Here is a 16,339-nt window from a genome sequence, read left to right as displayed (position 1 = left end):
TTACCCACATCCACTTTAAACTATGGTAAAAGGCCAATGTAATCTGCCTGCCAGCTATGGGCTGGTCCAGATTTTGCCAATAGGCAGTGTATGTCTGCTTTTTGTTTTTTTTTTCTTGTTTACAAAGTTGGGTATGGCAAACTGTTGTGCACCCTGTCCAGCAATCTGGTTAAGTTTCTTCTCTATCCCCAGGACATTTTACTCATTCTGATCTAAATGTCTTTGGGTACCCTCTTGAGAGTTGGGCCAAGAAACCTGGCTCTCTATTTACTAAGTGTCAAAAATCCTTTCTATTTAGTGGTGTCATATATATATGTGTGTGAGTGTGTGTGTGTGTGTGTGTGTGTGTGTGTGTATGATTTATAGATTTATATATATATATGTGTGTGTGTGTGTATTTCACAAAGCTAGGCTAAACTGAGCAAACCTGTTGCTTGAGGAATTGATGAGACATGAAAAATAGCATAAAAATCAAGGAAATAAATGGAGTAGTTGTGCGATTTTTGATGGATGTCTTAAAAGCATGTTCACTGGAGTGAATCCAACTCTGGTTGGTTGATTTTGAAGTGAGAGCCTGACATTAAATAGCTATTTTTCATACTGTGTTCACTGAATTCATAGCTATTTCATTTATTTCCTTTATTTTAATGCCATTTTAAATATCTCAATACTTGTAACCAATTTAATTTTTTCCCACCACTTTATTTTTATTTTTTCTTTTATTTTGAAGAATACTAATTCTTTTCTTATTATTCAACCCCACTTTAGGGGAGCTGAGAGAGAAAGACCATGACAGATTACTTCACATTATCCTGTTCCTCCAACACTTGTCACATAGGGAGTCTTAACAGTTGGAGTCCTTTTTATCACATCATCAATCATAACTTGAGTTAAAGGAACCAGGATAAACTTAGTATCATTACATGACCAACATTAAGTTGCTTGCATTCTTAATATTCAGCAACCTCAGAAGTAGGATTCCATTTTAAAATTATGGTTGGAGTATGACAATTCTCCATTTCAGGAAATGTGTTAACACACCTCTGCCTTTATTCAGATTGGCATATTGAGAGTTTGTGTAACTAGCCACATTTCTTCAAAAGCATCAGTTATCTAAGCTTCCTGAGTAACACTGAACATACTTTTCTATGCACAGTGTCTGATGCCGAAGAAGGAGGTCATTAATACCAATAGCTTCTCCACAAGGGGTCAACAATATGAACTTAAAGTGGCTTCTGATTCTCTCCCACTGAAACTGTGTAATTCTTTTTGATTGATTATCTGCAGGAAGGCATTTTTCCAATCAAAGCATATCCTCCCAACCATCTTTTGGCTTTACATTCCTCCCTTCTACCTATTCAATCACCAGGTTTTAACTCAGTTGTTTTGGGAGCCTCAGGTTAGTCCTCAGTTACTTTCAGTTGTGGCTAATGTTCCTGTTGCCTAGATTTTCCTTTTTGATCCATAAATTGTCCACTGACCTTTGATCTATTATTTATGTCATTTATGTGATTTTTCTCTTATACACGGTCACCCTGCCTGAGTTACCTCTCATCAGCTATAGCTTGAAGCCATTCTGTAAACAAAGGTTTCCACCACCATTTTCCTTATGGCCCCCCTGGAGAAACAAACAAACAAATAAATAATCGTTGCTTAAATTATAGTGTCAAGGTTTGGTTTAAATACCTTGCTCATGAATATATGCTTGTAAGTGTTAAATAAAGAAAAAGGACAGAGCAGAAAAATAGAGAAAAGCATAAGCAATCATAAATCGGTCCAAAATTTTTCAGGCACCTTTCTCAGGTTGTGTAAACAGATAAAACAAGCAGAAACCATCAAGGTTTTCATCCATAAACAATGAAGACAACCTTGCATTGGCTGCTTCCAGGGGTTTTCAAACTTTAAGTACTCTCAACCACTAAGAAAATTATAGGAGGGTACACACTCAAAAACACTAAAGTATATCAAGATAGAATCCTATATAATATTCAAGTAACTCACAGAAAGACAAGAAAAGAGAGAGAGAGATAAGAGGGAACAACAGAAAACCAACTATAAAATGGCAGACTTAAGTTCTAACAAAACAATATTCACCTTAAATGTAAATAGTCATAATATGCCAAGTAAAGTTAGACAGTGGCAGAATGAATTTAAAAAATTGGTCCAACCGGGGCTTCCCTGGTGGCGCAGTGGTTGAGAGTCCGCGTGCTGATGCAGGGGACACGGGTTCGTGCCCCGGTCTGGGAGGATCCCACATGCCGCGGAGCGGCTGGGCCCGTGAGCCATGACCACTGAGCCTGCATGTCCGTAGCCTGTGCTCCGCAACCGGAGAGGCCACAACAGTGAGAGGCCCGCATACCGCAAAAAAAGAAAAAAAAAAAAAAAAAAAAAAAAAAATTGGTCCAACCAAATGCTGTTTACAAGAAACTCATTTCAAATTCAACAACATAAGTAGATTTAATGCATTCCTATTAAAAACTCTAATCAAAAACTTTTTTTTTTGTAGAAATAGACCAGCTTACTCTAAAACTTATATAGAAAATCACAATCTCTAGAATGGCTGAAACAATCTTGACAAAGAAGAAAGTGGGGAAGTTTTCAATTTGACATTAAAGCTTACTAAAACTATTGTAATCAAGAGTATGATAAAGGCAGGAGAGATACATTGAACATGCAACAGAACAGAGGCTCTAGAAATAGACCCACAAAAGCAGGCTGCAAATTTATTTTTGACAAAGTTGGAAAAGCATTTCAATTGAGAAAAGATAGGCTTTTCAACAAATAGTGCTAGAGCAATTAGGCATCTAAAGGCAAAAATTTTTAAAAAGAAAAGAAAAAACTCCCCTTTAATTAAACCACAAACACACACACACACACACACACACACACACACACACCTTATAAAAAATTTAAATAAAAAGGGTCATGTATTTAAATATAGGAAACAAAGCTACATTTTTTTTCATCTAAGCCTAGGAAAAGAGTTTTAGGACTTTGTACCTAAAGCATGAGCCATCAAAGGAAAAATATAATTGAACCTTAACAAAATTTAACACTTTAGCTCTGCAAAAGATCCTGTTAATAGTATGACACAACATGTTAAAGTCTGGGTTAATACATTTTCAAACCACCTATCTGACAAATGACTAGCATTTAGAGTATATCAAAAAATCTCAATCGTGGAAAAAAAATAATAAAATTAGAAAATGGGCAAAAGACAAACAGCCATTTCAAAAAAGAGGATATAGAATTGGAAAATAATTACATGAAACAATGTTTAACACCATTATTCATTGGATATATACAAATTAAAGCCAGAATGACCAGAATAAAAATAGTAACACCATCAAATGCTGGGGAGGAAGCAGAGACATTGGATCATATTTTTGGGAAAATATATCAGACAAATGAAAATTATATTCACACAAAGACCTGTACACTAATTTTAATAGCAGATTTATACTTAATAGTCTCAAACTGGAAACAACCCAAATGTCCTTTGAATGGTGAATGGTTAGGCAGCCTATAATAAGTACTTCATACCATGGAATACTAAGGAATAAAAAGGAACAAACTAGTGATACTACACAAGAACTTGGATGAATCTGAGGAAATTATGATGGCTAAAAAAAGCAAGCCAATGTCAAAAATTTACATGTTGTATGATTCTATTAATATAACATGCTTGAAATTACAAAGTTAGAAAATGAAGAACAGATTAGTGGTTGCCAGGGGTTAGCAATGGGATGGGGGAGGGGAACAAGAGAGAAGTGGGTAGAGTTGTAAAAGGTCAACAGCAGGATCTGTGTGGTGACAGTATTTTATATTGACTGTGATGGTAGATGCATGAACTACACGTGATAAAATAGCATAGACCTAAATAGAAACACGCAGGTACATACACACACACTGGAGTACTAGTAAAACTTGGAGATCTGAATAACGGATTGTACCAATGCCAGTAGCCTGATTGTGACATTACACTATAGTTTTACAAAGCAGCACCATTGGTGGAAACTGGGTAAAGAGTATACAGGATCTTTTTGTATCATTTCTAACAACTACATGTAAATCTACAAACATAATCTCAAAAATTTTATAAGTTTAAAAATTGTAGTTGTCAGAAACATTTGAGGCTTAATATAATGGTATCTTCTTTCATAGAGGACATTCCATCTTTTTTCTTCTATTTGTCTCTGTGCACTAGACATCTGAGAACACTTCAAACCAGTTAAGGCACTGAGATGATTCGGAATTTAAGGAACTTTCTGCAATTGACTGTGTATTTCAAGTTTCCCTCTCTTCTAGAGTACAATCTTTTGCTTTCCTAATCCAAAACAAAAAGTTTACATGGTGGCCCTTCTTTTGGCAGACTTTAGACTCCAGAAGTTTCTTCTGGTGGTTCTCATGAACAGGGGGCAAGGAAGAGGGAGCAATTTTGCATTCTCAACCCACAAAGTCAGAGAATATTTGGTAGTCTGTGGAGACAATTTAGTTGGAAAAGTTCTACTGGCATCTAGTGAATAGAGGACAGACAGGTTTGTTGCTAAAAATCCTACAAATCACAGGATATGCCCCCACAACAAAGATTACCTGGCCCAAAATGTAAATAGTGCTGAGGTTTAGAAACCCTAAACTAGTCTCAGATACTGAAATAAGTGATGCTCAGTCTTTCAGCCATATATGCATTGTAGAATTGGATGAAGTCTAGAGGGTATAAACCACTCCAAAACTTACCCTCATCTTCAGGGTCCCATCATCTCTAAACTACTGGCCTGGGAAATCTTCGTTATCTTGTTAACTCTCTAATGCCCTCAAGTGGATGAGATCAGTAAACATTTCTTTTTGGTCCAGAGTTTCTAGTTTTTCTCTATATTAATTCTAAATTGGCTTATGTACCATCATTAGAATTTGAAATCCATAAATACATTTTAAATTTTAGAAGATCTTTTTGATTCTTTATAAAGTCTGTTCATTCTCCATTTTAGAAGGTATATTTGATCCTTTATCAAGTCTGCTCATTATATATACTCATTGTTATACAATTCTTTTCACTCAAAGTATTTTAGTTTGGCTTTAATTTCTTCAAATACATCTATTTAATATATTGTGCTTATTATGTCTAATATCTAAAAGCCCTTGCTGATCTGCCCATTTTCCATTTCTTCTGCTGATTCTTGCGTATGGTTACTTTTTCTTTGTTTCAGTACTTGTTTGATGGAAAACTTATTACTTAACTTACAAAATGATATGTAAAAAATCCCTAGGGTTTAAAATAAAATGAATATTTCCAAACAGAATTAGTGTAAGCATTTATCAAAGGCTTTAGACACCCCTATTCTGAAGTATTGTAATAAAATTTAAGCAGGAAGCTCAGATATATACTACATGGATTTTAGATTCTAAACATAGTGGTCTTTGTCACTGTTATAACCCAAATTATTTGTAATAAAAAACATGATATGCACATATACACAAATATATATATAAACATATATGTTACAATAACTTTAATTTGTATTTGATTAAACTGTTTTCTACGTTTTTGACTATTTTATTTACATCATTTAAGTAGCAGCAAGTGAGTAAAATTATGACTATACCTAATAAAAGCAGTTATTTGATAAGAGACTGCAAGGAATAGAAAACTGAGAATGGTGATTAAATGGTTAGGAGTATATATTCTGCTCAATGCAGCAATTCTGTTCTTATCTTTTTTTTGTTTGTTTTAAACTACCTTAAGGCATATACAGCACATAATGCAACTCTGTATAAATTGGAAAATCTGGTAGCAAAAATCAATCACAACATCATTTCCTTTTGAGCTTGGTCACAACCTGAAAATCATTCATAACGTAGAAAAAAGCCATTACCAACAGGTCATAATTCACATGTAAAATGAAACCTACTTCCTTCGCTTCCAATATTTTAACTTTTTTCTTTTCAAACTGGATGATAGAGAAGTGATCATTTAGAAAAGAATAAAACAAAAAGAAAAAAGGCAGTATTTTCTGAAAATTAAATTAGTATGAAATACCATCTTTGGATCTGTTTTTAAGTAATTTAGAAACATATTATCCAGAGTTAATTGTTTGATTTTACACAAAAGAAAACTCCATTAATAATATCATATATATATGCATAAACGTATATGTCTATACACTCAACAAAAATGATTATGATTTAGCTTCTCTTTAAAATTACAATATTTTAACAACATAACTTGAATTTTTGCAAAGGTAGGATTTATTGTCATATGAGAGCTATTAATTTTTAATTCTGAAGGCTTTGTGCTTCAGGAATCTTAATTATAATTTAAATAATACTCATGGAAAATTGTGAATATTCTTTTAGCTACTTCTATTGTAAACACATATAATATATAAAACACACTAATAAAATAGAGTGCACAATTCAATAGAACAAGAGAACTGTATGACTGAGACAATTCAGAGGAAGATAATTTTATACGTTAGTATCATGTCTATATATTAAGTAATAAAAAATATTTAAGACAAAATTTTCTCTGGAAACACTTACATATCATACAGTATTTTACACAATAAAGTATTGTATTTTAATAACAGTTTTTCCTCATCCTTTCCTCATGAACAGAGTATTACTTTATAAAAAAATTTTAGTACAATTTATCTTAATGAACTGTTTTGCTTTTTGAAAATTTGAAAACCACTACTATTTTGTAGTTATCAAAAAATCAGCTGAGGGCTTCCCTGTGGCGCAGTGGTTGAGAATCTGCCTGCCAATGCAGGGGACACGGATTCGAGCCCTGGTCTGGGAAGATCCCACATGCCGCGCAGCAACTGGGCCTGTGAGCCACAGCTACTGAGCCTGCACGTCTGGAGTCTGTGCTCTGCAATAAGAGAGGCCGCGATAGTGAGAGGCCCACACACTGTGATGAAGAGTGGCCCCCGCTCGCCACAACTAGAGAAAGCCCTCGCACAGAAACGAAGACTCAACATAGCCAAAAACAAATAAATAAATAAATCAGCTGAGTTTTGGACAAAAAAATAGTGTGATTTTGGATAAAGTCTGTATATGGAAGAATTTTCTGAACTAATTTAAAAAGGTTTTGTTTTCTTTATCACATCTAAAGTCATAAATTCTACTTGTTAAATTTTTAAACTCCATAAGCAATATGATGTATCTAATAAATATTAAAAATGTTTTGTTCAATCATCACATATAATGTCCAGAAGTAATGTCAGTGTCAAAAAAATAAATATATTATCATACAGGTCCAACATTTTGTAATTCTTTTGCTTAACTAATGTTATGTTGAAAAGAAATATTTTTAGCAGTTTTAGATAACTGATTTGTCTACTTACTATTTTGAATCAATATGCTATTGAAATGTAGTTCCCAAGTGATAGTTAACTTTAATAAATATTTTGGACTAAGGATGTTCTATCTCTTTTTATCCATTCAATGCATATTTTAAAAATACGCTTTAAGAATTTTTTTTTTTTAAATTGGGGTATAGTTGTTTTACAATGTTGTGTTAGTTTCTACTGTACAGTGAAGCGGAGTTCCCTGTGCTACACAGCAGGTTCTCATTAGCTATCTATTTTATACATATAAGTGTGTATACGTCAATCTCAATCTCCCAGTTCATCTCATCACCACACCTCCCACGGCTTTCCCCCCTTGGTGCCCATACATTTGTTCTCTACATCTGTGTCTCTATTTCTGCCTTGAAAACAGGTTCATCGGTACCATTTTTCTAGATTCCACATATATGTGTTAATATACGATATTTGTTTTTCTCTTTCTGATTTACTTCACTCTGTATGACAGTCTCTAGGTCTATCCATGTCTCTACAAATGATGCAATTCCATTCCCTTTTATGGCTGACTAATATTCCATTGTATATATGTACCACATCTTCTTTATCCATTCATCTGTCAATGGGCATATAGGTTGCTTCCAAGACCTGCCTATTGTAAATAGTGCTGCAATGAACATTAGGGTGCCTGTATCTTTTTGAGTTATGGTTTTCTCTGGGTATATTCCCAGTGGTGGGATTGCTGGGTCATATGGTAGTTCTATTTTTAGTTTTCTAAGGAACCTCCATACTGTTCTCCATAGTGGTTGTATCAATTTACATTCCCACCAACAGTGCAAGAGGGTTCCCTTTTCTCCACACCCTCAATAGATCATGAGTGAGCCTGTAAAAATCTTTACACATAGGATCAAAGACATCTTGATCTTTAAGTATGAGAAAAAATCTGATACGTCTTGTCCATGAAAGCATGTCTTTCTTCTTCCACAAAAAGTATGTATGGAGGGTGGGTTTTAGAGTTGCATGGTATTTTGAGTTTTTTTCATTAACTTGAAAATTCAAATTTTAGCTCTAGGAACATCACAGTAAATTATTATCAGTGCAACCTGAAGCCCCTGACTTCATGTGCAAAATATTCATGCAAGACCTCTGAATTTTTTAGATTCACAGTTTCCCTAAAAATGCACTTATAAAAATTAAAATATATTTTAAAGATTTCTTTTGCAAAATGTTTTTCATTTATTAAAATATAAATTCTCTCTCTCCCTTTCTGTCTCTCTGCCTTTCTATCTCTCCCCCTTTCTTTCTCTGTGTATCATGGAATAGATAAGTTGCAAAATTGCTAACCCAAAGATTGTTTTAGGTCTCAGAACAGATATATATGTCCTTGTCCTTGGGAAAAAGATAGAACCATCCTAGGATTTTTCAATATGCTGCTTTCAACCATCACTATAGGTTCTATCACCCAAGACAGGTCTCCTCTCCTTGAGACACTGCAGAAATACAAAGGATCATGAGCGGTTACTACAAGCAACTATATGCCAATAAAATGGACAATCTGGAAGAAATAGACAAATTCTTAGAAAAGCACAACCTTCCAAGACTGAACCAGGTAGAAACAGAAAATATAAAGAGATCAATCATAAGCACTAAAATTGAAACTGTAGTTAAAAGTCTTCCAACAAGCAAATGTCCAGGACCAGATGGCCTCACAAGCGAATTCTATCAAACATTTAGAGAAGAGATAACACCTATCCTTCTCAAAATCTTCCAAAATATGGCAGAGGGAGGAACACTCCAAAACTCATTCTATGAGGCCACCATCACCCTGATACCAAAACAAACAAAGATGTCACACACACATACACAAAACTACAGGCCAATATCACTGATGAACATAGATGCAATAATCCTCAACAAAATACTAGCAAACAGAATCCAACAGCACATTAAAAGGATCATACACCATGATCAAGTGGGGTTTATTCCAGGAATGCAAGGATTCTTCAATATATGCAAATCAATCAATGTGATACACCATATTAACAAATTAAAGGAGAAAACCATGTGATCATCTCAATTGATGCAGAAAAAGCTTTTGACAAAATTCAACACCCACTTATGGTAAAAACCTTCCAGAAAGTAGGCATAGAGGGAACCTACCTCAACATAATAAAGGCCATATACAACAAACCCACAGACAACATCGTTCTCAATGGTGAAAAAATGAAACCATTTCTGCTAAGATCAGGAAGAAGACAAGGCTGCCCACTCTCACCACTATTATTCAACATAGTTTTGGAAGTTTTAGCCACAGCCACCAGAGAAGAAAAAGAAATGAAAGGAATGTAAATCGGAAAGGAAGAAGTAAAGCTGTCACTGTTTGCAGATAACATGATACTATACATAGAGAATCCTAAAGATGCTACCAGAAAGCTACTAGAGCTAATCAATGAATTTAGTAAAGTAGCAGGATACAAAATTACTGCACAGAAATCTTCTGCATTCCTATACACTAATGATGAAAAATCTGAAAGAGAAATTAAGAAAACAATCCCATTTACCATTGCAACAAAAATAATAAAATACCTAGGAATAAACCTACCTAAGGAGACAAAAGACCTATATGCAGAAAACTATAAGACACTGATGAAAGAAATTAAAGATGATACAAACACATGGAGAGATAAACCATGTTCTTGGATTAGAAGAATCAACATTGTGAAAATGCCTATGCTACCCAAAGCAATCTACGGATTCAGTGCAATTCCTATCAAACTACCCATGGCATTTTTCTCAGAACTAGAACAAGAATTTTCACAATTTGTATGGAACCACAAAAGACCCAAATAGCCAAAGCTATCTTGAGAAAGAAAATTGGACCTGGATGAATCAGGCTCCCTGAATTCAGACTATACACAAAACTACTGAAATCAAGACAGTATGGTACTGGCACAAAAACAGAAATATAGATTAATGGAACAGGATAGAAAGCCCAGAGATAAACCCACACACATACGGTCACCATATCTTTGATAAAGGAGGCAGGAATATACAATGGAGAAAAGACAGCCTCTTCAAGAAGTGGTGCTGGGAATACTGGACAGCAACATGTAAAAATTGAAATCAGAACACTCCTTAATACCATAAAGAAAAATAAACTCAAAATGCATTAAAGCCCTAAATGTAAGGCCAGACACTATAAAACTTTTAGAGGAAAACATAGGCAGAACACTCTATGACATAGATCACAGCAAGATCCTTTTTGACCCACCTCCTAGAGAAATGGAAATAAAAACTAAAGTAAACAAATTGGACTTAATAAAACTTAGAAGCTTTTGCACAGCAAAGGAAAACATAAACAAGATGAAAAGACAACCCTCAGAATGGGAGAAAATATTTGCAAACAAAGCAACTGACAAAGGTTTAATCTCCAAAACATACAAGCAGCTCATGCAGCTCAATATCAAAAACCAAACAACCCAATCCAAAAATGGACAGAAGACCTAAATAGACATTTCTCCAAAGAAGATATACATATGGCCAACAAACACATGAAAGGATGCTCAACATCACTAATCATTAGAGAAATGGAAATCAAAACTACAGTGAGGTATCACCTCACACTGGTCAGAATGGCCATCATCAAAAAATCTACAAACAATAAATGCCGGAGAGGGTGTGGAGAAAAGGGAACCCTCCTACACTGTTGGTGGGAATGTAAATTGCGGGAGAAAAGTATGGAGGTTCTTTAGAAACGTAAAAATAGAACTACCATATGACCCAGCAATCCCACTACTGGGCATATACCCTGAGAAAACCAAAATTCAAAGAGAGTCATGCACCACAATGTTCATTGCAGCTCTATTTACAATAACCAGGACATGGAAGCAAGCTAAGTGTCTATCAACAGATGAATGGATAAAGAAGATGTGGCACATCACATATATACAATGGAATATTACTCAGCCATAACAAGAAATGAAATTGAGTTATTTGTAGTGAGGTGGATGGATCTATCACACAGAGTGAAGTAAGTCAGAAAGAGAAAAACAAATACCATATGCTAACACATATATATGGAATCTAAAAAAAAAAAAAAGGTTCTGAAGAACGTAGGGGCAGGACAGAAATAATGACGCAGACATAGAGAATGGACTTGAGACACTGGGAGGGGAAAGGGTAAGATGGGACGAAGTGAGAGAGTGGCATGGACATATATACACTACCAAATGTAAAATAGATAGCTAGTGAGAAGCAGCCACATAGCACAGGGAGACAAGCTCGGTGCTTTGTGTCCAACTATAGGGGTGGGATAGGGAGGTTGGGAGGGAGACGCAAGAGGGAGGAGATATAGGGATATATGTATATGTATAGCTGATTCACTTTGTTATACAGCAGAAACTAACACACCATTGTTAAGCAATTATACTCCAATAAAGATGTTAAAAAAAGAAAGCAACATTTGTTAAGCCAGTGTAATATTTTCAAAAAGATAAACATGAAGACCATTGAAACAGAATAGAAAATCCAGAAATAGACCCACACAAATAAGTTTAAATGATTTTTGACAAAAATGCAAAGGCAACTTCACAGAGAAAGGATAGTTTTTCATAAAATAGTGTCAGAACACAAAGCAACTGGATTTCCATGTTTTAAAAGAAGATGAAGACTAAGGCAAAGATGAAGAGGAAGAAGGAGATGGAGAAGGTGAAACAGCTCTACCTACACTTCACACCATACAAAAAATTAACTCAAAATGCATTATGAATATATATACAATACACTTAGGAGAAAACACAGGAGAAAAATCTCCATGACCTTGGATAAGACAAAGTGTTCTTGCAATTGATATCAAAAGCATGTTCTATAAAAGAAAAAAAATGAATAATTTGACTTTTTCAAAATTAAAAATATTTTTCTGTGAAGGAAAAAGTTAGATTATAAAGACAACCCAGCGACATAAAGAAAATACTTGCAAATCACACAGCAGAGAAATGACTTGTTTTCAGGATGTATAAAGAATTATCAAAACTCAGCAGTACGTAAACAAACAACCCTATACAAATTTGCGAATCATGTGAAAAGACACTCCACCAAAGAAGATACACAGATGACAAATATGCACGTGAAAAGATGTTAAACATTATTTGTCATTATGGAAACGAAAATCAAAGCATGGTGAGAGACAGTAAACATCTATTAGAATAACTAAAACAAAAAATACCGCGAAAACCAAGTGTTGGCTAGCCCAGGGAGCAATGGGATCACAGACACTGCTGCTGGGGTTGCTAATTGTACACCATACTGGAAAAGAGTTTGACAGTTTCTTTAATAAAAAACAAACAAAAAAACAAATAAAAAAACTAAGCAGACATTAACATTATGTCCCAACAATCTTGCTTCTAGGTGATTATCCTAGACTAGTAAAATCTGATATTCAAACAGAAACTTGAATAGAAATGTGCATAGTGGCACTACTCATAATTTCCTTAAAAACAACCTAATAGTCTTTCCGTGGGTAAATGGACAAACTGTGAAACATTCACACAATGAAATACTACTCGGCAATAAAGAGAAATGAACTAATGTTTTATGCAACAACATGATGACTGCAATGGATTATGCTAAGTGGATGAACCCAGTTTCAAAAGATTGATGACTGGCTGATTCCACATCTGTGACACTCTGGAAAATCAAACAACAGAAGAACTAAGAATAGACTAGTTGCCATGTAGTAAGAGTGGAAGAAGGGTCTGAATATAAAGGAACAGCCTGACAGAATTCTTTGGAACACTGGAATTATTCTGTATCCTGTTTTTGTTGTATTTACAGTAATATATTTATGTGAACAAACTCATGGGACTATATACCAAAAAAAAAAAGTATTTAAGAAAATGCACACCTTAATTTTTTATCTAATGAAAATATTAACTGTGTAAGTCAAAACATTTGCAATATTCAAAACTAACATTATTTAAGAAATGACTAACATTAAAAAAACTTTAATATTTTGTTTAATGTTTCTCTGTGCTGCTTGTAGGCCAATGTGTGTTGAAAATTAAGAAATCTTGTAAATTTGTTTGGATAACTACTCACCCTTCAAAAACCTTTTTGCAGTATCACTGCATTTAACATGTTGAATAGAATTATCTGTCGACTTTCTCAGGAATATAGTTTTAATACATAATGTATTTTTATTATTTTCCTGAAAAAGAGGCTAGGTAACATTTTTTTTTTTTTTTTTTTTTATGCGTTACGCGGGCCTCTCACTGTCGTGGCCTCTCCTGTTGCGGAGGACAGGCTCCGGACACGCAGGCTCAGCGGCCATGGCTCACGGGCCCAGCCACTCCGCGGCATGTGGGATCTTCCCAGACCGGGGCACGAACCCGTGTCCCCTGCATCGGCAGGCGGACTCTCAACCACTGCGCCACCAGGGAAGCCCTAGGTAACATTTTTAAATGATTAAGAAATTACTAAAATTAGATATAAATTATTACAACAGTACAAATGACACATTCATTCCTAATATACCTATTGCCATGACAAATAATGTCACTTTCTTTCACATGAAATGCAGTCTAATCTCAAAACTCATAATTGGATAAATTATACTTACTTCTTCACAGTTTGATGCTCTAGCTAAACTATCAAAACATTTTAATATCCAGTTAAGCCCAATGGAGCCATTTTCGCATTGTTAAATCTAAAACTTAGGAAACTAAAGTCATGTATTTATCTGTTGCTGTGATACGGCTTGCATATTGAAGTAAATAATACCAGCTTGTTGAACAAAAAGAAAATGCATCACATTGTTCATCTTCTAAATACTAATGAACGTCAACTTGTGTTCTAATGATCCCTCTAAGGGGAAGCCTACTGATCAAGAAAAGACTAGACACAAGAAAAAAAAATCCCAGGGCAGCAATTCTATGCTAGTCATAAAGCAAATTATAATCAAATACATGATGGTTTGTTCTTTTTACAGAACACAAGTTTTAATGTATTGAAATTCATAACAATGGATTTATTCTTAAGAAAGTTCTGTTTATAGAGCTGTTCAATTTGGGGAGAAGGCACAGAGTAAGAAATAACAAGTTTAGGGCATATCTATTTGATGACATATTTCTGGTTTAATGAGGTCAATTTTTAATGTTGTTTCAATGTTTATTATATTGTGCAAAAATGAATAGAGTTAGCTACTATACAAATGAAAAATGATAATAATCCAGGAAGAGATTAGATGATTTTAACTCATTCAGAAAATATTTCTTGATCACTTACTATAGGCCAGACTCTGTCCAAGAAGGACGGTATTGATATATATCAGGGTGCAAAACCAATAAAAAATATCTACCACCTTACATTTTAGAAGAGGTCAATAGATAATTTTTTTAAAAATCTAATAACTAAGAAAATCATATGAATACTAGGAAATAATAAGTCCTAACAGGAAAAAAAAATGGAAAATTACAATAAGGTAAGGGAGATTGGGAAGAATAAGCTTATTATGTTTATAAAGGGGGATCATGAGTAGCATTTTTAGGAAGACGGTATCTGAGCAAGTATTTGAAGAATGTGACACAAAGTTGTAGAGAACATAAAACTGGATTTTCTCTGAAAATACTGAAAAACTAATTCTTAAGCCACACATTCCTTTATAAATCTTGGGCCCCAAACAGACTCACAGCATGGAATCAGGATCAGCAAAACTGGGCCAAGATCAACTGAACCCTAGTAGAATGTGTACCCACCTTCAGACCCTTGAACAGGAAACACACATAAATAAATTTGTTGTAGACGCACATAGAAGTTGTAGTTTAACAGTCTTATCATTATAATAGTGAAATATATAAAAATGCATTTATGCATTTAAGGAGATTCATATCATGAGAAGATAGTTTGCAAATGGAGTAGAGGTAATACACTGAAAACAAAACCATATAGATAGAAAGAGAAAATCAACATGGAAGAACAAGTCATCAAAAGGTATTGCAATTCACAGCTGTCAATAATGTTTAAGCACAAAATGTCAAAATGTGTTTTTAACAAACTCTTTAATAGAATTAATTGATATATGAAGAAATAAATGATACAAGTATTTATGTAGCGTCATGATTTATCAAAAAGCACATTCATGTACCTACCAACAAGGCGCAGACATAGAATATTACCAGCAGCTCAAAAAGAGTTGTGCTGTTTTATAATACCATGTTTCAAGTATATTATTGCATAAATAAGGAAATAATAAGGCAATTCTGCAATAAATATTAGGAAATGTGTCCAGGACATTTAATGATAATAGAATATTAGGAAAACTAAATAAATTATAGTTATTAGAATATAGATTAAACAATTCTGGCTGTATGTGGAACAAAACTATCTTTCAAATGTTTGTTACATATAAAAAGGTCATATATATACTTAAGAGAAACGAGGTGGCAGCAAATATATTGAGTGACATTTTTGATAAGGTATATGCATCACAATTTTTGGTAGCAAAATATATGGCAGGATACATGTCACATATTTAGTAATCTTTTTCAAAAGGTGGGAGATATCTCATTGCTTTAAAAAAGGTATTTAAAAATCTTTAAAATATCTTTGAATTTTTATATTGTATTTCTTTATATCTAGTATGAGCTTCTTGTGGGCCAAAGATTCATTCTATTTTATCTCCACAATTCCTAGCATGAATAAGGAGACTGGGTGAGAGGTAGTGTACTTTAGATAAACAATTTCAATGAATTATCTCTGATCTGAAAATCAGTGTATTTACTTAAGACTTCAGCATATATGACTTTGAAACCAGGCATCCATTATGTGCCTAATAAATATTTGTCGAGTGAAAGATTTTGAGTATATTACTTAAGGGGCCTCAAGCTTATGACTGCAAAAAAGAGAAATAATAATAACTGCCTTATAAAATTATGTGCTGGGATAGGCTGGTCATGGATTGGGTTAGACTGACACTTGGTCACTAGCCAATTTCAAGAAAATTTCTGTGTAATGAAATACACTGTAAAACACCACAAAAT

The sequence above is a fragment of the Phocoena phocoena genome, chromosome 18 (genome assembly GCF_963924675.1).
Source record: "Phocoena phocoena chromosome 18, mPhoPho1.1, whole genome shotgun sequence".
NCBI classification, from domain to species: Eukaryota; Metazoa; Chordata; class Mammalia; order Artiodactyla; family Phocoenidae; genus Phocoena; species Phocoena phocoena.
This window is presented reverse-complemented; position numbering follows the sequence as displayed.